Here is a 25,721-nt window from a genome sequence, read left to right as displayed (position 1 = left end):
GCCCACCAGTGCCTTCTGAAGCCAGCCCCACACCCAGGGTGTGACTAACCTCAGGTGGTGAGGGGTTTGCCTCTTCTTCATCTCTAAAACGTGGCATCAGCACCCACTTGTGGGCTGGTTTGGGAGGCCAGAGGAGATGAGGACTGAATTGGTGGAGCTGGTTTCTAACAATATTGGTCTTCTGATTATAGTTTACCCTCATCCCAGAACAAATTTTTTTTCTGGTTGGAGATGCATTTTTGAGTGCTGGACATCATCTGTGAACTCAACTGGAAGGGTCGCTAGTGTGGTCCCTTAAATTGGGAAGGACTCATCTTGGTTGAGACCTGCCCCCCTCCCCCCCCCCCCCCCCCCCGCCACCAACGACCCAGTACTGTTCCCTGCCTTCCTGCCAGCTGGGGTAGGGGGCTGTGGGCTGGCTGAGGACAGCTGAGGGTCCTCTCTACAGCCAAGCAAGTCTGGATTTTCTCAGCTGCCTCTAGTGGCCTCCAGCAAAACCTCTTCCCAGCCCCCTGTGCTTCTGGGAAGGCCCTCCCACCAGCAAGCCCCTCCCTCATGCTGAGCCCCAACTGAGGGAAATGAAGGAATGCTGTGTTTTTTTTTTTTTCCCTGAAATTTTTGGTCCTTTGTAAAGACAGTTTAACATCATGAAAGACAAGTCATCCTTCTACCCCACCCAACCACGTCTATTTCCTTTTTGTATATTTCCTTCCCTTTTTGTATAAGACGTTCAGAGTTGAAATCATTCTGATTTCTGCTTTCTGTTCATAGCATTGCAATATAAACAAATCCCGTGTTTCTACAGTCTTTAGAATGATCTTTTTAAAATTCAATTTGTAACTTTTTCACTACGAAAATTTACTAAAACGAACACCCTCACCCTCCGGAATGTCAAGTGTTAACCATTATTATTACCATGTGGCTAAAATTTTTTTTTTTTTTTTTGAAGAGTCCCTGGGTGGTACAAATGGTTAAGTGCTCTGCTGCTGACCAGAGGGTTAGCAGTTCAAATCCACCTAGAGGTGCCTCGGTGAAAGGCCTGGTGATCCACCTCTGAAAGGTCACAGCCCCTGAAAACCCTATGGGGTACAGTTCTACCCTGACACACGGGAGGTTGCCGTGAGTCCAGATCAACTCCAGGGCAGTTGGCTGTAATCTTGTTTTATTTCCCACATATTATTTTGAAGCAAATCCTAAATAGATAATTTCATATGTAAATACCTAAGTATGATCTTTAAAAGACACGGACTTAAGAAAAATCCCAATACCAGTATCACACCTGAAAATAAAGTATAATGGAGAAGGATCATTTTTAATTTCTGCAAAAATGTTCCCTCGAATGTGAATGTTGTCACTTATTGAGCTATTCTCTTATTAGAGAAACCCTGGTGGTATGGTGGTTAAGTGCTATGGCCGCTTACTAAAAGGTCACCAGTTCACATCTACCAGTTGCTTCTTGGAAACTGTGGGGCAGTTCTCTGTCCGATAGGGTCGCTATGAATCAGAGTCAACTTGAAGGCAGTGGGTTTGGTTTGGTTTGGTTTGGGTTTAATCCTATTGGGGGTTCCTTGAGAGGAGCAAATGGTTAAGTGCTTGACTGCTAACTGGAAGGTTGGCAGTTTGGACCCACCCAGAGATACCTCAGAAGACAAACCTGGCGATCAGCTTCTAAAAGGTCACAGCCTCGAAAACCCTATGGAGCAGTTCTACTCTGTACACATGGGGTAGCCGTGAGTCAGAATGGACTCTAGGGCGACTACCAAGAGCAACAGTCCTTTTTTTGAATATTTGGGTTATTTCCAGTTTTCTTGCTGGTGTGGATGATACTACATCAGACATCTTTGTAAATATAAACGTTTTTCCTTCTCTTACTGATTTCATTCTGTGTCAGTAAGAGTTTTTATCAGTTATGGATGCATAACAAACCATCCCCAAATTTAATGGCTTTAAGCAATAGCCATTTTTTTTTTTATAGCTCATTCTGTGGGTTGGCTTTTGAGGCTGGGCTCAGCTGTGTAGTCCTCTGGTCTTGGCTGGGCTCCCTCCTGGATCTGTATCACCTGCAGGCCAGTCAGGAGGCTCTGCTTCTGGGGCTTGGTTGTTGATTGGCTTAACTGGAGGGGCGGAGATGCTCCAGCCATGTGTTCCTCCCTATTCAGCAGGCTGACCTGAGCTTATCCTTTTTGGGGAGACAGGGGTCCAGTAGAAGCTGGACATCTTCAAGACTTCTTGAGGCCTAGTCTCTCCACTATAGATTGTTGGCCAACACAAGGCACAAGAGCAGCCCAGATTCAAGGCGTGAGGAAATAGACTCCACCTTGTGATAGGAAAAGCAAAGTCATGTTGCAAGGGGCGTGGATATAGGGAGGGGTCAGAATTGGGCAGAGTTTTGCCACCATTCTACTGCACAAGAGTGTGTGATCTGTAAGCTGTTTGTCAGCCAGACAATCCACGTTGTTGTTGTCAGTTGCTGTCGAGTGGGTTCCTATTCATGACAGCTTTGTGTATAATACAAGGAAACGTTGCCTGGTCCTGCACCATCTTCATGATCATTGGTATGTTCGAGTCCATTGTTCTGGCTATTGTGTTAATCTGTATCATCGAGGGTTTCCCTCATTTTTGCTGATCCTCTGCTTTATCAGCCATGATGTCCTTTCCTAGGAATTGGTTTCTCCTGATGACATGTCCAAAGTGAGTGAGTGAAGGCAATCCCTGGGCTCTTCTTTCTGTAGTACCTGGCAGGGGCCCAGCTGGTGCTATGTTGGGCATGCTGAGGCATGGAGAAGTCAGATGCTAGTTTTGGGGCTCTCAGAGTGTTCATTCTTGAATGGACTCCATAAGGAATGAATTCCTGTCATTCCAAAAGCCTTTCCGAGTACCCACTGTATACCCAGCTCATGCCAGGTGTAGAGAAAAATAAAAGGATGTACAAGACCACCCTGGTCCTCTAGGAACTTGGTGTCTACTTAAGAAGAGGGAACTCTTGGGTGTGATTGCTGTGTGTGTGGTGGAGAGCTGTGGTTTTTAGGGTTAGGACCTGGCATTGTCTACGTGAACTTCATTTCCTCGGTTGGAGGAGGAAGAGGTTAGAACAGAAAAAAAAAAGAACAGAGGAGCCCCCAAATTCTAGAACATTTTCATTGGGAGAGCTTTTGGGATTATCAGCAGGGAAACTAGGATGAATACCTGGCCAGACCTCACCGGTACATGCTCTTTTCCTTCTCTTTGAGCTGCTGTGTGCCTGTTATCACTTCCGGATTGCTTCCAGACCCAGAGTTTCTTGTTACTGACCTGCTTTTGTGTATTTTCACTAGAATGACTCTTGTCCTCCCAAGAACCTCCCCCCGCCCAGCCATTTGTTTTCAGGCATCTATCAGTATTCTTCCATGCCGGGCCTCATGGAGGGTCTGGGGACCCCTGGTGACCAGGACAGGCAAGACCCTGTCTTCCTGAAGCTCTAGTCTTATGGTGGCTGTTGTGGGGAGCAATAGACATGTAAATCAGTAAGAGGGGTAATTCCAGAGGGGATCAGGAAGCGAGGTGCAAGGAGTGATGGGAAGGGGTCCAGGATGGTCAAGGAAGGCCTTTTCAAAGGAGAGGCTCAGGGCTGAGACCTGACTGGTTGGAAAGGTGTTAGCTGCAGAAAGACACGGGGGTGGGGCGTCTCAGACGAGGGAACAGCAGATGCAAAAGCCCTGAGGTATGTGCAAGCTCGATGTGTTTGTGTAGCAGCAGGGAGGAGGGTGTGGCTAGAGCAAGGTGGATAAGGGAGAGAATAGGAGAGAGGTAAGGAGCCTTGGTGGCACAGTGGTTAAGTGCTTGGCTGCTAACCAAAAGGTTGGCGGTTTGAACCCACCAGCTGCTCTAAAGAGAAATAACCAGGTGATTTGTTTCTGTTTTAAAAACCACCGAATCCAAACCTGTTGCCGTCGAGTCGATTCCAACTCATAGTGACCCTATAGGACAGAGCAGAACTGCCCCATAGGGTTTCCAAGGAGCAGCTGGTGGATTTGAACTGCCGGACCTTTTGGTTAGCAACTTAACCACTGGTGCCCCCAGGGCTCCCTGTAAAGATTACAGCCTAAGAAGTGCTATGGGGCAGTTCTAAGCTACCATATAAGCTCACTATGCGTCGGAGTTGACTCAGTGGCACACAGCAACAACAGTAGAGAGGTAGGTACGGGCCAGATTCCTCAGGGCGTCCCAGGCCGTGGTGCTCAATTTGAGTTTTATTCTACATGGGGGGGGGGGGGTGGGGAGGTGCAAAGACCCTTATTAAATTACCTACAAAGCAGCCCATGAATATCAAAGACCCTTTTAAAAGCTCTGGGCAGTGCACTAGTGATGGGCAGTTGCCCAAAGAGCTGCCATGCTAAGGTGCCCAGGCCCTGTCTGGACATGTTGCCCTCTGATGATGCTAAATGTTAAATTAACAGCATTGCGCCCAGCTCCTGGGAGTACTGCTCTAGCCTCAGATGGGTGACGGCTTGCGTGTCCGACTGTGCCTGGGTGTGGGCAGTTCTCCCAGACTGGTGGACACACCCATCTGAGCACAGGTCAGTGATTTTCCCTCAGCTGTCTGCCAGAGTGCCAAGAAGCTGGCTTTGGGCCAGGAGAGACCTCAGTTTAACCTTGCTTCTGCCGCTGTCTAGCTCTGTGGTTTTGGTCAGGTTATTGACCTTCTCTGAGCCTCAGTTTCTGTGTCTGTAGAATAAAGAAAGAGCACCTCTTAACTTCCAGATTTGATGTGTCAGTTAACATAAGGATAACCCCCCATGGTTCAGTGCCTGCCACATTTACTTATGAATTTATTTGTAGATATTACAAATACCCATCATAGGCCCTTAATAAGTGGTAAAGCAAACCAAAAACCGAACCTATTGTCATTGAGTTGATTCCAACTCATAGCAACACTGCAGGGACAGAGTAGACCTGTCCCATAGGGTTTCCAAGACTGTAATCTTTACAGAAACAGACTGCTACATCTTTCTTCCATGGAGCAGCTGGTGGGTTTGAACCATGACCTTTTGGTTAGCAGCCGAGCACTTAACCACTGTACCACCAGAGCTCCTTAATCAGTGGTAGATGGTATCATTATTGTAGTGGTGGTGGTGCTATTTAGTGGGTGCTATTTAGTGAGTGCTATAACTAACCCTGGTGACACAGTGGTTAAGAATTAGGCTGCTAACCGAAAGGTCGGCAGTTCAAATCCACCAGCTGCTCCTTGGAAACCCTATGGGGCAGTTCTGCTCTGTCCTATAGGGTCACTATGAGTCAGAATTGACTCAGTGGCAATGGGTTTGGCTTTCGTATTTTTTTTTTTTTTAACGGAACCCTGGGGCATAGTGATTAAGAGCTTGACTGCTAACCAAAAGGTCAGCAGTTTGAACCCACCAGCCGCTGCTTGGAAACCCTATGGGCAGTTCTCTGTAGGGTCACTGTGAGTCAGAATTGACTTGATGGTATGGGAATGAGTTTGAGTAGGAGCCCTGGTGGTGCAGTGGTTAAATACTTGGTTGCTAGCTAAAAGGTTGATGGTTCAAACCCACCAGCTGCTCCACAGAAGAAAGATGTGGCAGTCTGCTTCTGTAAAGATTACAGCCTAGGAAACCCTATGGGGCAGTTCTGCACTGTCCTGTAGGGTCACTATGAGTCAGAATTGACTCAGCAGCAGTGGATTTGGTTTGGTGGATTTGGCTTAGACACTGGGGACACAGATGTTATCTCTGCCCCCAGGAGCTCAATCAGATGAGGAGACAGCTCTGAAGAGAAGAGTTGACAGGTTAGACTACTGTATTTTTACACAAATAACACATACCTTCTATGTTTGTTTGCCAACCACTTCCTCCACTGTGAGGTATTTTCATAAGCACCACTGTGCCAGTTTATTTTTTTTTTACACGTTGCTGTAAAAAAAATTAGCATAGCGCACTTATGAAAATACCTTATGAGCGGTTGGCTTACAAGGTAAGGGAAGGGAGCAGTTGGCAAACAAATGGTAGAAGGCACGCGTTATTTATGTAAAAACACTAATTATCAAGGGAGAGTGGTTGGGGAGGGTGAGTTTTTCTATCTGGGAATATGGAGAAAGTGTTAAAGCAGGAGGTGACCCTTGAGCTGGGTCTTTGAGGGTTAGAAGAAGCTCATTTGGCTGACACGGAGCATTTAAGGTAGCCTAGGTAGTGAGCAAGCACCCGTGAAGGTATGATGCTGTGAGGTCAGGCACCTCCAAATAGGGACTCTGGGTACATGTCGGGGGCGTACGAGGGGCTGCGTGAAGCCTCTGGGCTGAGAGCATGTACAAAGCATGAGATGGGGTGTAGGGAAGGAGACCCCACTTGTTTCCCTATGACTGTGACCGTTTGTCCTCTGTAAACAGCAGGCGTGCACTGCATGCATACCAAGTGACTAAGGCATGGGCAGAGGTGGGCTCCCTGGTCGGGTGTCGGCTGCTGCCCCCCTCCACCCGGAAGCTCAGTGACTCAGTGTGGTCGGGGACCAGCAGCCTCAGCACCCTGGGGGTAGAGGGCTTGTGAGAAACGAAGAATCTGCACCCGTCGTCCTGACACCCTCACCCAGAATCTGCATTTTAACCAGATCGAGGAGAGGCCGGTGCCTATCGCACACGCCTAGACAACGTGCTGACCTGGTGAGGGGCTGCGGAGAAGGTGGGACTGAGACGGGGCCTGGCCCTGTGGTGGAAATGGGGGTGGGAGAAGTGCAGGTGGGGTGGCGTTTGTGATGTTTTTCTTGCTCTCACTGTCCCCACTGGGAAACAGCGATGCCATTGCAACCTCCCAAGGCTAGTTTGAGGATTAAAGGAGGACCCAGTGTGAAGGCGTCTGGGAGCTGGGGATCTGGGGGCTCCCTCCTCTGTGGTCCACCACTACAGTGGTAATACTGTCTACCATGGATTAGGAGCCCTGGTTTTGCAGTGGTTAAGAACAGGAGCTGGTAACCAAAAGGTCAGCAGTTCAAATCTACCAGCTGTTCCTTGGAAACCCTATGGGTCAGTTCTACTCTGTTCTATAGGGTTGCTATGAGTCGGGATCAACTTGATGGCACATAACAACACAAAAACAACATGGATTAAAAGGAACCCTGGTGGTGCAGTCATTAAGCGCTCAGCTGCTAGCCAAAAGGTCGGTGGTTCAAACCCACCAACTGCTCCATGGGAGAAAGATGTGGCAGTCTGCTTCCTTAAAGATTACAGGCTTTGGAACCCTGCGAGGCAGCACTACTCTGTCCTATAGGGTCACTATGAGTAGGAATGGACTTGTTAGCAGTAAGTGTGGTTTGGTTCTGTGGATTAAGGACCTATGATGGGGTATTTGTAATATTTGCAGATGAATTGATAAATAAAATGTGGCAGGCACTGAACTATGGGAGTTTATACTTTTATTTCAACTGACACATCAACCCTGAAAGTTAAGAGGCGCTTTTTATTATTATTATTTTTTAATTCTAAGGACTTAGAAATTGGGGCTCAGAGAAGCTTAATAACCATAAACCACAGAACTGGATGGTGGCAGAAGCAAGGTTAAACCCAGGTCTTTCCTAGCCCAAAGCTTGCCTGTAAAGCAGGGTATTTGTTCATTTCTCTTCAGTTAGCAAATGTGTATTGAGCCCATTACACGTGTGGCCATGAGTAATAGAAGAGAACAAAGCCCTACTTTTATGGAGCTGGTGTTCTGGCAGGGGACAGAGAAATCCCGGATATTAGGTGGCGTAGGGTAGAGGGAGAGAATGGGGGTGGGGGCCATTGAGGACCCAGTGAAGCAACAGTTAGAAAGACCGGCGAGTGTCGGCGGGGAAGGGTGTCAGCTGGACTGGGTGAGATTTCCTCTGGGGAGTCATCACAATCAGGATCTTGGAGACTTGGCAGGAGGGTGGGCGGCTCAGTGGCTGGTGGACAGAATGCCTGTGGCCCTCCAAGTTCCTCGGCCCCTCAGCCCTCGAGTCTCCTGGTGCCTGGAGGCTGAGCCTGGCTGGCCGGTGCAGTGAGCACACGCCCCTTCTGCTGAGGCTGAGGAAGCCCCGTTTTCAGTGGGGTGTGGTTTGGTTGTCCTGGTTGGCATCAGCTGGAACCCCATCAGGCCCGGCTTTGGCTGGGTTCGTGCGGAGGCTCTGCCCACCAGCTGAGCCCAAGCTGGAGCTGCCAGGTAGTGCAGCTTTCTGGGGGGCAGGAGGGGGTGGGGCCCTTGTGTTCTTAGCCACAGGACAAGCTTAGGGGGGTGGGGCAGTGGGGGGTGGAGTACCTCTCTGAGTTTGGGCTTGTGTCTCTATGGGCATCTGAATTAGTGATCCAGTAACGGAATTATCAGTAAGCTGTTAGGGAAGGCTGCCTCCAGACTCTTCTGCCCCAGAGGCTTCATAGACTATGAGGTTTGGAGGCTGAGGGGGGCTGTGTGTACATGCTTGGAAGTCTTAGTATTTCTGAGATAATATAAATGTGTTTAAATAGACAGTGTGGTCACATGATTCCAGTCAAAAAAGTATAAAAAGATTTATAGTGAAAGGGTCTTAGCTCTGTCCCTTCACCCCTACTTTTCCCTCTGGAATTGGTTTTATCCTTGCAGAATATTCTAGCACATGCAAGCATATACATATCTCTGTAAATATGTATGTGTGTTCTTGTTGTTGTTAGGTGCCTTTGAGTCAGTTGCAACTCATAGGGACCCTATGTGCCGTGGACGGAAACACTGCCCGGTCCTGCACCGTCCTGACGGTCGTTATGCTTCAGCCCATTGTTGCAGCCACTGTGTCAGTCCATCTCATGGAGGGTCTTCCTCTTTTCGCTAACCCTCTACTTTACCAAGCATGATGTCCTTCTCCAGGGACCAGTCCCTCTTGATAACATGTCCAAAGGAACTTTCACCATCCTCACTTCTAAGGAGCGTTCTGGCTGTACTTCGCGGTTTCGGTTACCCACGGTCAAACTTGGTCTGAAAATGTTAAACCCATAGTGTGAAGACATCTCACACGGTCCTGCTCTACCCTGTCCAGGGATCATATTCACATGACTTTTATTACAGTATTTTGTTGTAATTGTGGTATTTTAGTTATTATTGTTAATCTCTCACTATGCCTAATTTATAAATTAAGCTTTATCATGGATATCTGTGTATAGGACAAAACATAATATATATCGGGTTTGATTCTGTTCGCTGTTTCAGGCACCTACAGGGGGTCTTGGAATGTGTCCCCTGTGGGTAAGGGAGGACTACTCTGTACGTATTTATCTGAACTTTTTTTTTTTAAAACCAATCCCGTATCCAGGTAAATCCAAGTACTCGTTCACAGATTGAAAGTCTTGGCCAAATGATTTGCTGTTGGCTACTAACCAAAAGGTTGACAATTTGAATCCACCAAGAGGTACCAGAAGAAAGGCCTGGCAATCTGCTTCTGTAAAGGTAATAGCCAAGAAAACCCTGTGAAGTAGTTCTACTCTGTAATACATGGGATCACCATGAGTCAGACTTGACAGCAACAGGCTTGGTTTTTTTTTTTTTTTTTTGTCGTTCACAGATTACTGTTGTTAGGTGCCATCGAGTCGGTTCCAACCCTTAGTGACCCCTACGTACAACAGAATGAAATACTGCTGGGTCCTGCGTCATCCTCAAAATAGTTGTTATGCTTGAGCTGTCATTGCAGCCACTGTGTCAGTCCACCTCATTGAGGGTCTTCTTTTTTGCTGACCCTCTACTTTACCAAGCATGGTGTCCTTCTCCAGGGACCGATCCCTCTGATAACATGTCCAAAGTATGTGAAACATAGTTTCGCCATCCACACTTCTAAGGAGCATTCCAGTTGTACTTCTAAGACAGATTTGTTTGTTCTTTTGGTAGTCCATGGTATATTCAGTATTCTTCGCCCACACCACAATTCGAAGGCATCAGTTCTTCGGTCTTCCTTATTCATCGTCCAGCTTTCACATGCGTATGAGGCGACTGAAAACACTGCTATTGCAGCTCAGGGTTTTTCAACTGTGGCACTGTTAACATTTTGGACTCAGCTTGGAGGGCTCTCCTGTGCATTATAGGACATTTAGCAGCATCCCTGGCCTCTACCTACCAGATGCCGGTAGCACCCCCACCCCACCAGTCATGACAATCAGAAATGTGCAGACATTGCCAAATGTCCCCTTGGGGGCAAAATCTCCCCTGGGTGAGAGCCCTGTCTAGGGAAAGGGCCTCTGAATAACTGGTGTCTCTCTGGTTCCCAGCCTGGCTTCGTTGCCACCCAGCCAGGCTTCTTTCCAGGCAGTGGGTCAGGCCCTCTTTGGTGGCTGGCTCCACTGTCCCTCTCGCCTGTCGAGGCCCCGCTTGGCAGTGTGCTTGTGGGCCACAGGAGGTGTACAGTGAATGAAGCTGTCCTTGATCCTATTCACTTACGGCTCTTGAGATTGGAATCTGAACATCAAAGATCCTAAAGATTAAAAAGAAGAAAGATGCCTTATGCCTTCTTGGGAAGGGCCCCTGCCGGTGTGGAGGGAGCGAGGCTCCACGCGTGCCTGATTCTTGGCTGGGTTGGGTCCCTGGGCTGGTGCTTCCCCGGGCAGCTGGAAGTGCTTCTCTGGGAGCCGCCTGGCCCTGGCGTCTTCGTTGGCTTTGCTATTTTCTGCCTGTGGGGGCCTGAGCGATGTGTGCTCATGCTGTAATCACACTGCAAGGGACACTTGAAATGAGATCCGCATTTGGGAAGCTAATTTTAAAGAACGTTTTTCTTTCATAATTAGATGCAATCAGCCAGCCAGTGTTACTGGGGATTCTCTTTTTCCCTTCTCAGCTGAGAGACCATCTGCTTTTCTCTTTTCTGCCTTTCTTTTCAGCAGGCAGCAAGCCACCTCCCTGCAGAGGGACCACCAGCCCCCGGCTGCCTGGAGACCCAGGCGAAAGCTTTCTGTGGTGACTGAATGTCAGGGCTGGGGACAAGGGAGAGGAGAAGTCGAGGACAATGGTGGGTCCTGGATTGGGCTGCTGGGTGGTGGCTGTCAGTTTTCAAGACTGAGGCACGAGTTGGTGGAGAAGGTGGCTGGACTGTGGTGATGTGGTTTCAACGTTGTAGTTGGCAGGAGTCTTGAATGTAAGTGACAGAAAGCCCAGTTCAGATGAGCTTGAGCAAAAAGAGATTTTCTTGGCTCGAGTAACTAAATTGTCCCAAGAACATCACCTCAGGACCCTGAGATGTGCCTCCTGCCTTTCTCCCTCCCCACTGTGGCCCAGCCATTGTGATCTTCTTCAGTTCTTCAGCTGCTCTAACCCTTGCCAGCTGTAGGACCTTTGCATGCACTGTTTCCTTGCCGTGGCAGGCTCCTCCCGCCTCCTCACATGGCTGGCTTCTTCTCAGCCTTTCGATCTTCAGCTTTCAGTCTCACCTCTCAGAGGGGCCTTCTGTGACCACCCCCTCTACAGGAGCCCCACTCTCTGCCTCAGCCCCTGGTGGGTTCCTTTCAGAACGTGTCTCACAGCCTGGTGCTTCCTTTCGTTGTCTGTCTGCTTGTTTGCCTTCACCTCTAGGCTGTAAGCTCCCTGAGGACAGCACCCTTTCTGCCATCTTACTGTTAAATCCCCAGGACTGCCACACTGCCTGGCATGTAGTAGGTGCCCAAGAGGTATGCATGACATAAATGAGCGAACAAAAGAATGTCTCTGGTAGAAAGGCAGTTATCAAAAAGCAAGTCATCAGGAGGAATTTCGATTAAGAGAATTTTGACAAAAAAATAAGGCTCCTTTCCCCCACCACCTGCAAATTGGGCTTATTCTTCTCTATCTTGAGTTTGTTTTTTTGAACATTTTATGGTGTTTTAGGTGAAAGTTTACACAGCAAATTAGTTTCCCATTCCACAATTCATGGCACAAGTTGTCCCCTGATATTGGTCGCCCTCCCCATAATGTGTCAGCATTCTCTCCATTTCCACCCTGCCTACCCATTTCCACCCATCCAGTTTCCCTGCCCCTCCTTGCCATCTCATCTTAGTTTTCAGGCAAATGTAGCCCGTTTGGCCTCCTAGTTCTAAGGAGCACATTCTTCACAGATTTTATTGTTTATAGGCCAATCTACTGTCTGGCTGAAAAGTGACCTCTGGGTGTGGCGTCAGTTCCAGATTAAAAGGGTGTTTTAGGGTGATAGTCTCAGGGGCTCCTTCAGTCTATATCAGTTTTATGAATTTGAGTTTTGTTCTACATTTTCCTTCCATTCTAGTTAGGACTTTATGGTGTCCCTGGTCAAAGGGGTGGGTAGTGTGGTAGCTGGGCACCATTTAGTTCTTCTGGTCTCAGGCTAGTGGAGGCTGTGGTTCATGTGAGCCATTGGTCCTTTGTACTAATTGTTTCCTTGAGTCTTTGGTTTCCTTCACTCTCCTTTGCTCCAGACAGAAAGAGATCAGTAGTTGTATCTTAGGTAGCTGCTTTCAAGCTCTTAAGACCCCAGACGCTACTCACCAAACTGTAATGTAGAACGTTATCTTTATGAACTGTGTTATGCCAATTGGCCTAGATGTCCCTGGAGGCTATAGTACTTAGCCTTCAAGCCCAGTAACTCAGGCCCACAAGGAGTTTGGATATGTCTAAGAAGTTTCCATACATCCCACTTTGAAGTGTGGCGTCTGGGGTCTTAAATGCTAACAAGCGGCCATCTAAGATGCATCAGTTGGTCTCAACCCATCTGGATCAAAGGAGAATGAAGAACACCAAGGTCACACGATAACTATGAACCAGAGACTTACATCATCCTGAGACCAGAAGAACTAGATGGTGCCTGGCCACAACTGATGACTGCCCTGACAGGGAGCACGATAGAGAACCCCTGAGGGAGCAGCAGAACAGTGGGATGCAGACCCCAAATTCTCATAAAAAGACCAGACTTAACGATCTGACTGAGACTAGAAGAATCCCGGCGGTCATGGTCCCGAAGCCTTCTGTTGGCCCAGGACAGGAACCATTCCCGAAGACTACTCATCAGACATGGAAGGGACTGGACAATGGGTTGGAGAGAGATGCTGATGAAGAGTGAGCTACTTGTATCAGGTGGATACTTGAGACTGTGTTGGTATCTGCTGTCTGGAGGGGAGATGGGAGGGTAGAGAGGGTTAGAAACTGGCAAAACCAACCATCACGAAAGGAGAGACTGGAAGGAGGGAGCGGGCTGTCTCATTAGGGGGAAGGTAAGTGGGAGTATGGAGTAAGGTGTATATAAGCTTATATGTGACGGACTGACTTAATTTGTAAACCTTCACTTAAAGCACAATAAAAATTATTTAAAAAAAAAGAAGTTTCCATAACTGTGCTCTGTGTGTGCTCTATTATTTATGTGACTATATATGCAGCACATACAAATATGTGTATCCAAATGCCCACAGCTATACCTGTATGTGCACGTGCACATACTCCCATATGCCCTCCCACACCTATGCAGCATACATACCTACCTGTGTAACACACATACCTACCTGTGTAACACACATACCTACCTGTGTAACACTCACCAAGTTTTGGTTATTACTGTTGTTGCAGAACTGTGTACGTTATAGCATTTACCGTCGTCGTCGTCCTTTATGCTTGTGTACTTCTCGGTGTCTTCATTTACCTTAGTCACATTGTGCTGACTTCCCCCATATTGTGTGTTGCAGTATTGTGTATTGCCTTTCCCTTCACCAGAATTAACACATGTCTATTATCTAATAAGCGATTCTCCCTCCCTCCCACTCCCTTCCCTGGTAACCATCAAAGAGCGTTGTTTTCTGTGTATAAACCTATTCTCGACTTTTTATAAAGTGGTGTCATAATGATATTTGTCCTTTTGTGATTAACTTATTTCACTCAGCATAACGTCTTCCAGATTCATCCATGTTATGTTTCACGGACTCATTATTCTTTATCGTTGCATAGTGTTTCGTTGTAGGTATGTACCACATTTTATTTATCCATTCATCTGTTGATGGACACTTAAGTTGTTTCCATCTTTTTGCTATTGTGAATAGTGCTGCAGTGATCACAGGTGTACATATGCCTATTCATGTCACAGCTCTTATTTCTGTAGGATATATTCCTAGGAATGGGATCACTGGTTCATGTGGTATTTCTGTTTCTAGCTTTTTGAGGGAGCACTATACTGTTTTCCATAGTGGTTGTACCATTTTACAATCCCACCAGCAATGTATAAGAGCTCCAGTCTCCCCACAATCTCACCAGCATTTGTTGTTTTTTGGATCAGTGCCATTTTGGCAGGGGTGAGGTGGTGTGTCATTGTAGTTTTGATTTGCACCCCTTTTTAATGGCTATAGGGCTGCTGTGAGTCGGAACCGACTCAGTGGTACCGGGTTTGGATTTTTTAGTTTAATGGCTAATGGGAAAACCTGGTGGCTAGTGGTTAAGTGCTGCAGCTGCCAACGGGTTTTCAGGTTAATGGCTGATGATCATGAGCGTCTCTTCATGTGTTCGTTAGCCGTCTGAATGTCTTCTTTGGTGAAGTGTCTGTTCATGTCCTTTGCCCATTTTTGATTGGATTGTTTGTCTTTTTGTTGTTGAGATGTTGAAGTTTACCATGTATTTTAGAGATTAGAACATTGTCAGGTATGTTGTTGCCAAAAATTTTTTACGTCTGTAGATTCTCTTTTTACTCTTTTGGTAAAGTCTTTTGCTGAGCGCAAGTATTTAATTTTTAGGGTGCCCCAGTTATCTAGTTTATCTTCAGTTTGTGCATTTTTAATAGTGTATTTATGCCATAAATTAGTACTCCTAGCTTTGTTCCTATGTTATCTTCCAGGAACTTACAGTTTTAGGTTTAACATTTAGGTCTTTGATCCATTTTGAGTTAGTTTTTGTGTATGGTATGAGGTATGGATCCTGTTTCATTTTTCTGTATATTTACATCAGGTTTTGCCAGTACCATTTGTTAAACAGACTGTCTCTTGCCCATTGAATGGACTTCGACCTCTATATTGAGTTCTTATCCTAGTGATTAAAATTATTCCTGGACATCTATCTAACAGATATCATACCAAGGCATGGAAGTTTTTTCTACCAACAAGCATTGGAACAAAATGAGCTCTATATGTTGTCCTTCATCATGGAGGAGTTCAATTAGGAGATGGCGCCGTTTACTGAGCCTCCTAGGTCAGGGTCCCACCTGGCCCCACTGGGAATCCTGGGCTCTGCAGTGGCCTTTTTCTTGGGTTGTCCTTGGAGGGGTCGATGCAAGAAGGGGCTTCCAGCATTGTGATGGTAGGTGAGGCTGGGGCATTCTGACGGGGCTGGCTAGCACGAGCAGGACCATCCTGGTGGAGTAGGGGCATATCGCCTAGTGCCCGTGCCTGGAGCAGTTGGTCTGAAGATTGCTGGGCGAGGTCACTGGGCGAGGTCAGTGGATGAGGTCACTGGGTGAGGTCAGCAGGCACCTACTGCAGAAGTGTCATGCACTAGCCTAGCAAGGGGAGCCATGGGGGGGCTGGCAGAGGGCAGTGAGGTAGAGAGTCACCGCTGACCACATGGGGCCGTGCAAGGACAGCAAGCAGACCTGCCTCGGGCGTGGCATTTAGGACGCAGCTTGTGTCTCCCAGGGAGTGGAGGCTGCCCTTTGCCCGCACTAAAGCACTCTTCTCTTCTGGCTGGAATCAGGGCTTCCTCTTTTTGGCATTTCTCGCTTCTGCCAGGGCCCCAACTCTTGGCTCTGGTTTGGCAGCTGTGACACCATGCGTGGGGCTCTCTCAGGGATTTCTTGAGCTGTTTGGGGCCTGTCGCCATGGCTCCCAGCTGCAGAATTTGGCAGAGCTGGAGGCTGGGCGGGAGGGAGGTGGGGCAATGTACCCGCCCAGCAGCCTGCCTGGAGGTGGTCCTGGAGCCGCTGAGGCCCCAGGCTCATCTTCAGGACTTGTCCTCACCTGCTCTGGAGGCCTGGGCTGGCCTAGGCAATCTCCCCAGTGGCATGGCACAGGGGCTGCATGGTTGTTGTCCTTGAGTACTGTACCTCTGAGGGATTTCTCTGTCGGATTGGTAGGTTCAGAAATCCTTAGAGATGGGAGGCAGGACTCCTGAGACATCAGCCTGCCGACTTCCCCACTTGCCCGTCTCCCCTTGCTGACGGTGGGTGTCCAGTCTCTGCTTGAATCCTTCCCACTGCAGGGTACTCACCACCTGCCTGGACAGCCTTCCTTTGGGAGTTGGAAACCATCCCTGCTGTTCAGCTGAAATCTGCTTCTTTGTCCTTCTGCTCTGCAGAAGCGGGTCTTTTGCTTGATAATTTAGATTCCAGGTGACATTGTTATGAGAAAGAGCTGTCAGCCCCGTGGAGAGGGGAGGGCAGGGATGCCAGCTCCCTACCTCTGGGCCTGCGGGGACTCAGGACATGTCTGGTTCCCCTTTCACAGTGACCCTGGACATCCAGGCCTGAGCCTTCAGGAAGTATCTTCTGGGCCCGTCACTCCAGGCCCTCTCAGGGGCTGCTGCTCAGGACTCCAGGGCCCCTGGGGCAGTGGCATGTTCTCTGTGTGCCCCTCCCCGACCCCTATGGGGCGCCCCCGCCTCCATCTGAGGGAAGGATTTCAGCCCAGACTTGGGGCTGGGGGCAGAGAGGCGGCTCTATCTGGAACAGCTCCTCCCCTAAAAGTCCCAGCAACCTCGCCCAGCAGGCCCGGCTGGACCCTACCCTCCCAGAGGGGTGCCCCCTTCTCCGGGGGATGGTCACCTTTGTTTACTGAGACTTGGGTTTAGATTGTACGTCCGCTGCTTCTTACTTGCTGCAAGTCTCTGGGCAAGTTTCTCAACCTCTCTGAATTTCCCCACATGAAAAAATGCTCATTCGTGCTCCTCTAATGCAGCTTTGGAGCCCTGGTGGTACAGTGGTTAAGAGCGTGGCTGCTAACCAAAAAGTTGGTCGTTCAAATCCACGAGCCGCTCCTTGGAAACTGTATGGAGCAGTTCTATTCTGTCCTATAGGGTTGCTATGAGTCGAAATCGACTCGAAGGCAATGTTTTTTTTTTTTTTTAAATGCAGCTGTTGAAATGAAACCAGACAAGTGGCCGCAGGCTGTGCCATCTCCTTTACCTCTCTCCCCTGGCCCAGGGAGGGGGTGGCCTGTTATTTCTTTTGGTCCTGCCCAGGGCCTTCAGGATCCTCCTTGAACTTCGAGGTTGTGGGCGTCAAATGAAGCTGCTGTTTTCTAGAGTGGGAGTGCTCAGTGCCTCTAGGAGGGAGGGCTGGGGGCTGGGCCCCCGCCTGGGCCTGTCATGCAGAACTCAGCAGGTCCTGATGTGCCTGGGTGCTGAGGCCCCTCTATAATGGGGAGCTCAGCAGGCCTCTGGTGCCTGCGGGTTGGGCCCGGGGCCCCACCTGGGCTCAGGCTCCAAACTATGGTGTTTGGAGAGGGTCTGTGGCTGCTCTGATCGGTTTGGCAGGGTCTGAGGGACATGGCCTTTATGAGAGCAATGTGGCCTTGGGGTGGGGGTGGGAAGGCCTGGGTGGTCTGGGCGTCTCCCATAGACCTCAGGGTATGGATCTAAGGGTCAGGAGTTGGCGGCCCATCCTAACTTACAGCCAGGACTTCTAGACCTGGGGCCTTGGGTCCCCACCATCTAGCCCCCCTCCCTGGCCCTCGGAGCACCCTGCTTCCCCTAAGGGACTCCTGCCTGGGAGTATTAGGTCAAACCCAGTGCCCCTCAGGAATCCTGCAGCCACCATGGCAGCTTAGCCCCGGCCTTCTCCTTGTTGACCATTGAGCCCTGAGACTCCTAGACAATTCCTCACCTGTCCCTACTCACACATGGCTACCTTGAGGGAGTGTCCAAGATTCATGGGATGACAGAGCTGCAAGGACCTTGGTGTAAGTGGTCAGCAGAGTAACGGCCCCCCCTAAGATGTCCATGTCCTAATCCCCAGAACCTGTGAATATGTTACCTTACATGGCAGAAGGGACTTGGCACATGTGATTAAGGCGTTTGCGGTAAGGAGACTGTCCTGGATGATCCAGTGACAAGAGCCCTTACAATAGGGAGGCGGAGGGTCAGCATCAGAGAAGGAGATGTACCCACAGCACAGAGGTTGAAGGGATGCAGGCCGCAGGCCAAGGAGTACGGGCAGCCTCTGGAGGCTGGAAAAGGCAAGGAAACGGATTGTGGCCTAGAGCCTCTGAGAACGGTCAGCCTGGCAGCCCACATCAGACTCTGACCTCCAGAACTGGAAGGGGATAAATTTATGGTGTTTGAAGCCACCAAGTTGTGTAACTTATTACAGTAGCCATGTGAAGTAATACAGCCTTCATAAACACTGACCTTCTCAGGGCAGGGGGTGAAGCAGCAGGCCTCAGCGGGGAGGGCGGGGTCAAGGTCGCAGTGAACGTGTGGCTGAGTGGCTGTCAGAACTAGGCTCCGTGACTCCCCGGTGCCAGGCCAGTGGATGCAGGCTGCTTCCTGCCTCCTGGGGCTTCCTTCTGACCTGCCATCTTTGCTATATCTCGGGAGGGCAATCAGAAAGTATATGGATAGAGTGCTTCCTGGGTTAGGTTTTCTGAACTTGGGGGTAGGGCTAACTTTCATTTGGCTTCTAGGTGACAGTGGCCCTCGTGCTTGTGGCTGGAAGGGCCAGGAAGCCCCAATGCCCAGCACCCCGGCCTATGCCCGTGCTGTTCCGGGGCCCGGTAGCCTCCTCCCAGAACACCCTGGCAGCCTCTGTCCTGTTCCTCTCCAAGGCTCAGCTCAAACGGCAGCTCTTCTGGAACCTCCCCCCAGATGTTTGCTCCATTCAGGGGCCTGTGGCACACACACCTGAGTGCATGGTATACCGGGCTGGCGCACGGCTCCACAGAGAAGCCAGCAAATATTTGATGGAAATCAGAGGGGGCAGCCTCCACTCTGAGATTTGAGGTGCAGCAGCAGGGCAGAGACCCCTCAACCTCAAGGGCTGTGAAAACCCTTCTTATGGTCTTGGGTCAAGGGTCTGGGGCAGTACCAGGCAAGAGGCTTTCAATTATAGGGAGTTTTTACAGCAGAATCAGGGTGTATGGGGGGAGATGTTTAATCCACCCTGGAGCATTGTCTTTTAAAAAATGTTAGCACCCCAGAATGCAGGTCTGGACACACACTTCGGCAGATATTTTAAGAGCATGTGGTACATTGAGGATAGGTGCTAAAAAGTAAATCCGGGCTTCTTGGGCAGCCTGCTCCTCCCGGGGAGTCCGGGAAGGGAATGTCCCTGCCAGAATTTCTGTTTCGCTTCTCCTACTAGCTTACCTTGGTCCCAAGGCTGACACTAAAGTGGCTTTGCATTCTTGAGATTAAGAATTGCCATGAAGGGAGCAGACTGAGTCACTGCCCTGGAGACAGCGAACTGACAGCTGGAGGGGTGGGGTAGGGGAGGAAGCGGTCCCTGTGTGCCTCCCTTCCCTAGTGTCCCCCCGTTCCCCCCCGCAATTTAGGACCCACCCCTATCCCTAAATAGGGGAAGGAAAGATCACAGAACCTGCATGTGGGTAATGAAAGACTCTCAAACAACTGCAGGGAGAGAATTTTTATATTAAAAAATGGATACATATCAGGTGCTATTAGGAAACTAGACTTTGAGCGTTTTGTTTTCAGACTAAAAGTCAGGGTGATTTCAGATCTGAAATGGAGGTGATGTTTTGGACACAGCAGAACACATTCTTGGGTCATCGCCAGTGCACCCCTGTCTCGGTTTCCCTATCCTGAAAATGTAAGGGGTGGGTGGGGTTTTAGAGGCGCCCCAGCCCCTGTGCTGCTGCGAACCTCAGTAACCAATCTCTTCCAGCCCCTGTAGCTTGGAGGTGCTGAGAGATGGGTCACCTGCTCTCCTTCTTGCCCACATCTGGGTTCGCCAGGGAACACGGCCTCCGGGGATCCCTCTGAGCTTGTTCTAGGTATGAAGGAACAAGCTGACTCGTGCCGCTTGTGTCTGCATGAGGGAACCTTGGACCTTGCAGCTCACCTGCCTTCCCCAGGTGGGGCATCGGGTGTGGGGGAAGGTCTTCTGTCAGAGGTGGTTGGTGACTGTCCATTTAGGGGTAGGATGTGTCCCCTTCCCTGATAAAGACGTATGGCAGCTTCCAGTTTATCTGGTTCTTCCTGGAGCCGTCCAGACAATTCACATGTTTGTCCTGGCTTTAAATTCTGTTCGTATGTAGCCTTTATATTGGGCTATTTCAGTTTCTGGCACTGCCGAGAGCAGGAAAATCCAAATCACAAAACAATCAGCAAGCAAACCGGGATGCTGTGGAAGCGGTGGGCAGGGCCAGCCAGCGTTGGTGGCTTCAAGCTGGCACGCTGGCCCTGGAGGCTTGCAGCACTCATTCAGGAAATGTTTGAGAACACCTGCCACGTGCCAGGGTCTGCGACAGGCATGGGGGTGCTGAAGTAAAGAACACAGTCTCCTCATGTAGGGTCTGCTCCGGGAGAGATGACAGATGACCCGCACCTGAGCACAGAGCTGTCTGAAGTGTAAGGAGGCAGTGTAGCTAACCAAAACCAGTGGCCGTTGAGTCAGTTCCAACTCATGGTGACCCTAGGTGTTGCAGAGGAGAACTGCACTCCATAGGGTTCTCATAAATGTGACCTTTCAGAAGCAGATTGCCAGGCCTTTCTTTTGAGGTGCCCCTGGATGGGTTCGAACCGCCACCTTTTCAGCTAATAGCCAGGCACTTAATTGTTTGCACCACCCAGGGACTCCTGGCAGTGTGGTTGTGGCACACACATGTGAGCACATGGCATATACTTCCTTGACCTCCTCCCCAGTGGCCTCCAGCTTCTCTGCCCTTGGTGAGTATGACAGATGAGCTGGAGCTCACCAGGTGAGGAAGGGCATTCCAGGCCGAGGGAACTGCTGGGCAAAGGCAGGGAGCTTTGTCAGCCTGGGGTGTTTTTGTAGGTCTCACCTGGGAGTGTTTGATGAGGAGAGGGGCTTGTGCTACCCCGCCCCCCGCCCATGACAGCTTTGTGTGCCACACTCCCAGATGCCCACACGCCAGCTACTGTGTTGAGAATTCAAGGATATAGATGTAAATGCCACCGGCTGTTTCCTCAAGCAGCAGTTACCAGTCAGGATATGCCGGGTTATGCCGAGATAACAAACAGCCCTGAGAGATACAACACCTCAGAGGCTTGTTTATAGCTCATTCAGAGTCCACGCTGGATCTGCACGATGCCCTCATATCCCAGCTCAGCATCGTCCCTCCATATCCCAGCTCTGCACCTCTGTATCCCAGCATTTCTTAACCTTGACACTGTTGACATTTTGGGCTGAATAATTCATTTGTTTTAGGGGACTGTTCTCTGCATTGTAGGATGTTTAGCAGTATCCTTGGCTTCTACCCACTAAATGCCAGTAGCATCACTCCCCCAACTTGTGACAGATGTCTCCAAACCAGTAACCAGTTGCTGTCAAGTCAGCCCCAACTCATGACAACCCCATGTGTCTCAGAGTAGAACTGTACCCCATAAAGTTGTCAATGACTCATTTTTCAGAAGTAGGTCTCCAAGCCTTTCTTCTGAGGTGCCTCTGGGTGGACTTGAACCTCCAGCCTTTCAGTTAGCAGTGGAGTGCACTAACCGTTTGTACCACCCAGGGACTCCAAAAATGTCTGCAGACATTGCCAAATGTATCCTGGGGGGCAAAACTGCCCCTGGTTGAGAGCCACATAGCTGAAGGTCTCCTGAATAGCTGGTTTCTTTCTGGTTCCCAGCCAGCTTGTTGGCCCCTCCAGGTTTCTCTCCAGCCAGCGGGTCAGGCCCCCCGGTGCTGGCCGCATCCTCCTGAGCTCCCTGGCTTGCTGGGGGAGGACTGGCGGAGAGTCACATGCTAGCAGCTGAGCGCTTCTCCCTGGAAGGGATACAGGCCACTACTGTACACACTTCATTGGCCAGAGCAAGCCACAGCAGCACGCCCAGCCTCGGGTGGGGGGTGCAGTCCCCCAAGGGGCGCTGGGTCTGGTAGGATCTGCGTTCAGTGCTGGGTCCAGGGGAGCATGGGGTGGGGGCTTAAGGAGGCGTGGGAGCCAAGACGGCGTCGCCTGAGGAGCTGAGCTGTAGTAAGGGGAGGTGGTGATGCTGGGGTGGCATTTGAGGCAGTGGGACAGCCTGTTCCTCTGCAACACAGGGGTGAGAGAGGGGCCCAGCCACCCCACTGGGGAACTCAGTCCTCAGGAGACAGTCCTGGGCCCTTGGGTGGGCCCTGGTCGCTTCAGGACAGGGAGAGGTGGCGAAAGGTAACTCAGGGCTGCCCCCCACCCCCTGCCAGCTTCCTGGAAGCTCACCTGCCTGCAGATAGCGCAGGTGCTAAAGGGCCTGTTATTCTTGGTGCCTGGAATCTGGCAATTACCAAACTGCAGTAAGTTGCCGGGATGAGCACGTGCCTGGCTTCTGACGACAGCATAATTACGCTCTGCTGTCCCTAAGTGGTTTTCAGCTTGGTACAGGTGCAGCTGCCTTCTTCTCATCCGTAGGTGGGAAGGGGCCGTGTTTCCTGGTCAATTCTCTCCACTGGGAAATTGGTCTGCATGAGGCCTGCCCCCCACCCCCCCAGCAGCTGGGCCATCGTGCGGGCTCCCCTGTCACCAGCCCTCAGCTATGCCCGGGTGGGTGGCAAGTGGCAATGTCCATGTGTCTGGTTCTTGATGAACCCGAGGGCCCATTTTTCAGTAATCATCACTCTTTGGTCACTGTGGCCACTGGACTTGTCCCACTGGACTTGTCTCTTCCTGTTGGTCACAGGGTATCTTAGTCATCTAGTGCTGCTATAACAGAAATACCGCAAGTGGGTGGTTTTAACAAACAGAAGCTTCTTTTCTCACAGTTTAGGAGGCTAGAAGTCTGCATTCAGGTCACTGGCTCTGGGGGAAGGTCCTTGTCTCTTTGAGGTTCTGCTCCTGGGCAATCTTCATGTGGCTTCGCATCTCTCTTCCCCCATCTCTGCTTTTCTGGCTTTCTTGTTTAATCTCTTTTGTATCTCAAAAGAGATTGATTTAAGACACACTCTACACTAATTCTGTCTCATTGACGTAACACATTCAACCCATTCCCAAGTGGTATTGTAACCATAGGCATAGAAGTTAGGATTTACAACACTTGCTTTTGGGAGACACAGTTCAATCTATAACAGAGGGTACCTTTATATCTTGGCATGACCCTCTCTCTCCCTGCCTTTTTAGAATTTCTCCCCTGTTAGCAAGCATGTGCTTCACTTGCCTGTGGCCGTTGGTTCCTCACACCTGCCCTCGGAGGTCCTGTAGGGCTGCAAAGGTCATACCCATTTAGCAGATGTGAAAACTGAGATCTGGGGCAGCTCATTTACACGTCCTGTGCCTGCTGCTAGTTTCTCATGGGGCCTCGAGCCTTTTATGTCCTACTCAGCTGTGAAGCAGGCCTAGCACTTGATGGATGCTATCGTTCCAGGTGCCCAACACCAACCTTTTTAAAAATATTTTATTGTCTATTTGGTGAAAGTATTCATAGCAAAACAGGTTCTTATTCAGCTATTTCTATGCATAATATTCAGTGACATCAGGTACATCCTTCAGTTGTGTCAGCATTCTCATTATTTCCATTCTAGTTCCACTCCAGTTAATGTAGCCTCGCTGCCCCCCAGGCTTCTCCTGTATGCTTTAGGGTAACTTGTCCATTTGGTCTCATATGGATAATTTTTAAAAGAGTGCAGTTCTCAGGGGTGAAGTTCTTTACTTTTTGAGCTAACCTGCTGTTTAATAAAAAGATGATTTCAGGGGTAGTTTCTGTTCAGGGCTTAAAGAGTATCTCAGGGCAGTAGTTTCAGGGATTCCTCCAGTCTCAATGGGTCCAGTAAGTCTGGATTCTTGACAACCAAGCCAACCTTTTTTTTTTATTAGGGGAAATTGAGCTCCTGTTAAGGGTGATGGAAAAATTTGGAGACAGTTGATGGTTGCACAAGGTGATAAACACAATGTCACTGATTTGTACATGTAAAGAATATTGAAACAAATACTTTATTACTTATGTATTTACCACAATTAAAAAAAGTACACAGAGATTAAAAAAAGAAAACCAATTGCCATCGAGTTGACTCTGACTTGTGGTGACCCTCTGTTAGAGCTGTGCTCAGTAGCGGTTTTTTTTTTTTTTTCCAAGCCAGCCTTCTTGACGCCACACCCAGTGACTGCGCTTCAGGCCTCACCTTACCTGGCCACAGTGTGGGGTGGGGGACACCATGGACACTGCTCCCTTCCCTGGTTCTGTGATATCCCTGTTTTCTCCTTCTGCTTTTGATCTGCTAGATGCCAGCAGCACTTCTCCCAGTTATGGCAGTAAAAATGTCTCCAGGCATTACCATATGTCCCCTGGGGGGATCCCCTCCCCAGTTGAGTGATCTTCCCATCTGGGTGAGATGTCATTGGACTCCCCTCATGGGCCTTCTCAGTGTTGGGTTATCTAGGGTGATTTTTGTTGTCTTCAGAGAGTGGTAGCCGCTGTCACGTATGAGCACTTGCTGTATTCAGCAGGACTCAACCAAACCAACCCTTTGCTGTCGAGTCCATTCTGACTGGCCTCAGCAAAAATATGCCTGTGACAATCCTGAGTGGACTGGTCCTAGGCATGGCTGGCTCAGGGGCCTTAAACTCCAGCCTGACAACTTTGGACTGTTGAGACCCGGCTTGGCCTTTTCTCCCTTTTGGCCTCCTTCTCGGCTAGACTACCGCCACACGGTGACGATGAGGGCCTCTGACATGTTCAGGCTGTGTTGCTCTTACGGCTGACAGTTCCCCAGAATCTGTCCTGAAAAGGATCGGACTGACCTGGCTTGGGTGCTGCACCTACCCCAGAATGAACACCCATGCCAGGTCAAGCCCTTGACTGATTGATTGTCCATCAGAATCATATTGAATAGGTGTGGAGTGGTTCCTGAGAGACAAGAATGCAGGGAGCAAATGTACCAAAAGCCCACATCCCAGTATGAGCCATTTGACAGATGAGGAAACTGAGGCAAGCAGGTATGATTCCATGTTCTGTTCTCGGAGACTCACCGACCTCTTCTGTGTCCATGGTCACTTCCACCTGCCCCCAGATTGTGTCCATCTCACCCTGAGCTGCCTGCTGAACTTAGTTCTGGGCTTCTGAGCATCTCCTGGTGCCTCAGACCCAATGTGGTTGAAAAAGCGGACCCTTATTGACGTCATGTGATGTACTTTTCTCCTGGTCTTGGTGCATGCCCTGCTCCAACTGCCCAGACCGTGATCATCACAGCTACTTGTAGTTTTTTCCTCTCCTTTATTCCGGTCCCCCGAGACTTGGAGGGGCTGCCCCAAACTCACCCCCTTCTCCATGTCCTCCCCCAGCAATCTGACCCTCCGTCTACTTGTCAAGCATGCGGGTCATTCTCTATGGACAAGCAGCTGCTCCTGTACCTGGCTACCCATGAGCAACACCCGGGAGTGTGGCGAATCCCTCCCAGGCTCTGCCCCTGAACCTGTTGGGTCAATGTTATAGATTGAATTGTGTCCCCCCAAAATATGTGTTGTAAAGCCTGATCCCTGTACCTGTAGTTAGTGGGTTTTCTTTGTTATGTTAATGAGGCAGTATAAGTCAATCTCTTTTGAGAAATAAAAGGGCAGAGATGGGAGAAGCTAGATGCCAAGTCATGTGAAGAGAAGAACGGAAGCTGGAAGGAGACAAGGACCTTCCTCCAGAGTTGACAGAGAAAGCCTTCCCCTAGAGCTGACACCCTGAATTCAGATGTCTAGACTCCTCAGC

At 49.7% G+C, this 25,721-nt stretch overlaps 1 protein-coding gene across 3 annotated transcripts in view; it reads left to right on the top strand.

Annotated features, from left to right (window-relative positions):
• ITPK1 (inositol-tetrakisphosphate 1-kinase) overlaps positions 1–25,721 on the top strand; it is a 183,811-nt gene that overhangs the window by 15,908 nt on the left and 142,182 nt on the right. The window contains exon 1 of one of the 3 annotated variants that reach the window (XM_049899714.1): positions 2,422–2,555. The exons of the other annotated variants lie outside the window; for them this stretch is intronic. The gene's annotated coding sequence lies outside the window, so the exon portion shown is untranslated. Of the gene's footprint in view, positions 1–2,421; positions 2,556–25,721 lie in introns of those variants that run through there. 3 annotated transcript variants of the gene reach the window in all.

The sequence above is a fragment of the Elephas maximus genome, chromosome 10 (assembly GCF_024166365.1).
Source record: "Elephas maximus indicus isolate mEleMax1 chromosome 10, mEleMax1 primary haplotype, whole genome shotgun sequence".
Lineage (NCBI taxonomy): Eukaryota > Metazoa > Chordata > Mammalia > Proboscidea > Elephantidae > Elephas > Elephas maximus.
This window is presented reverse-complemented; position numbering and strand designations above follow the sequence as displayed.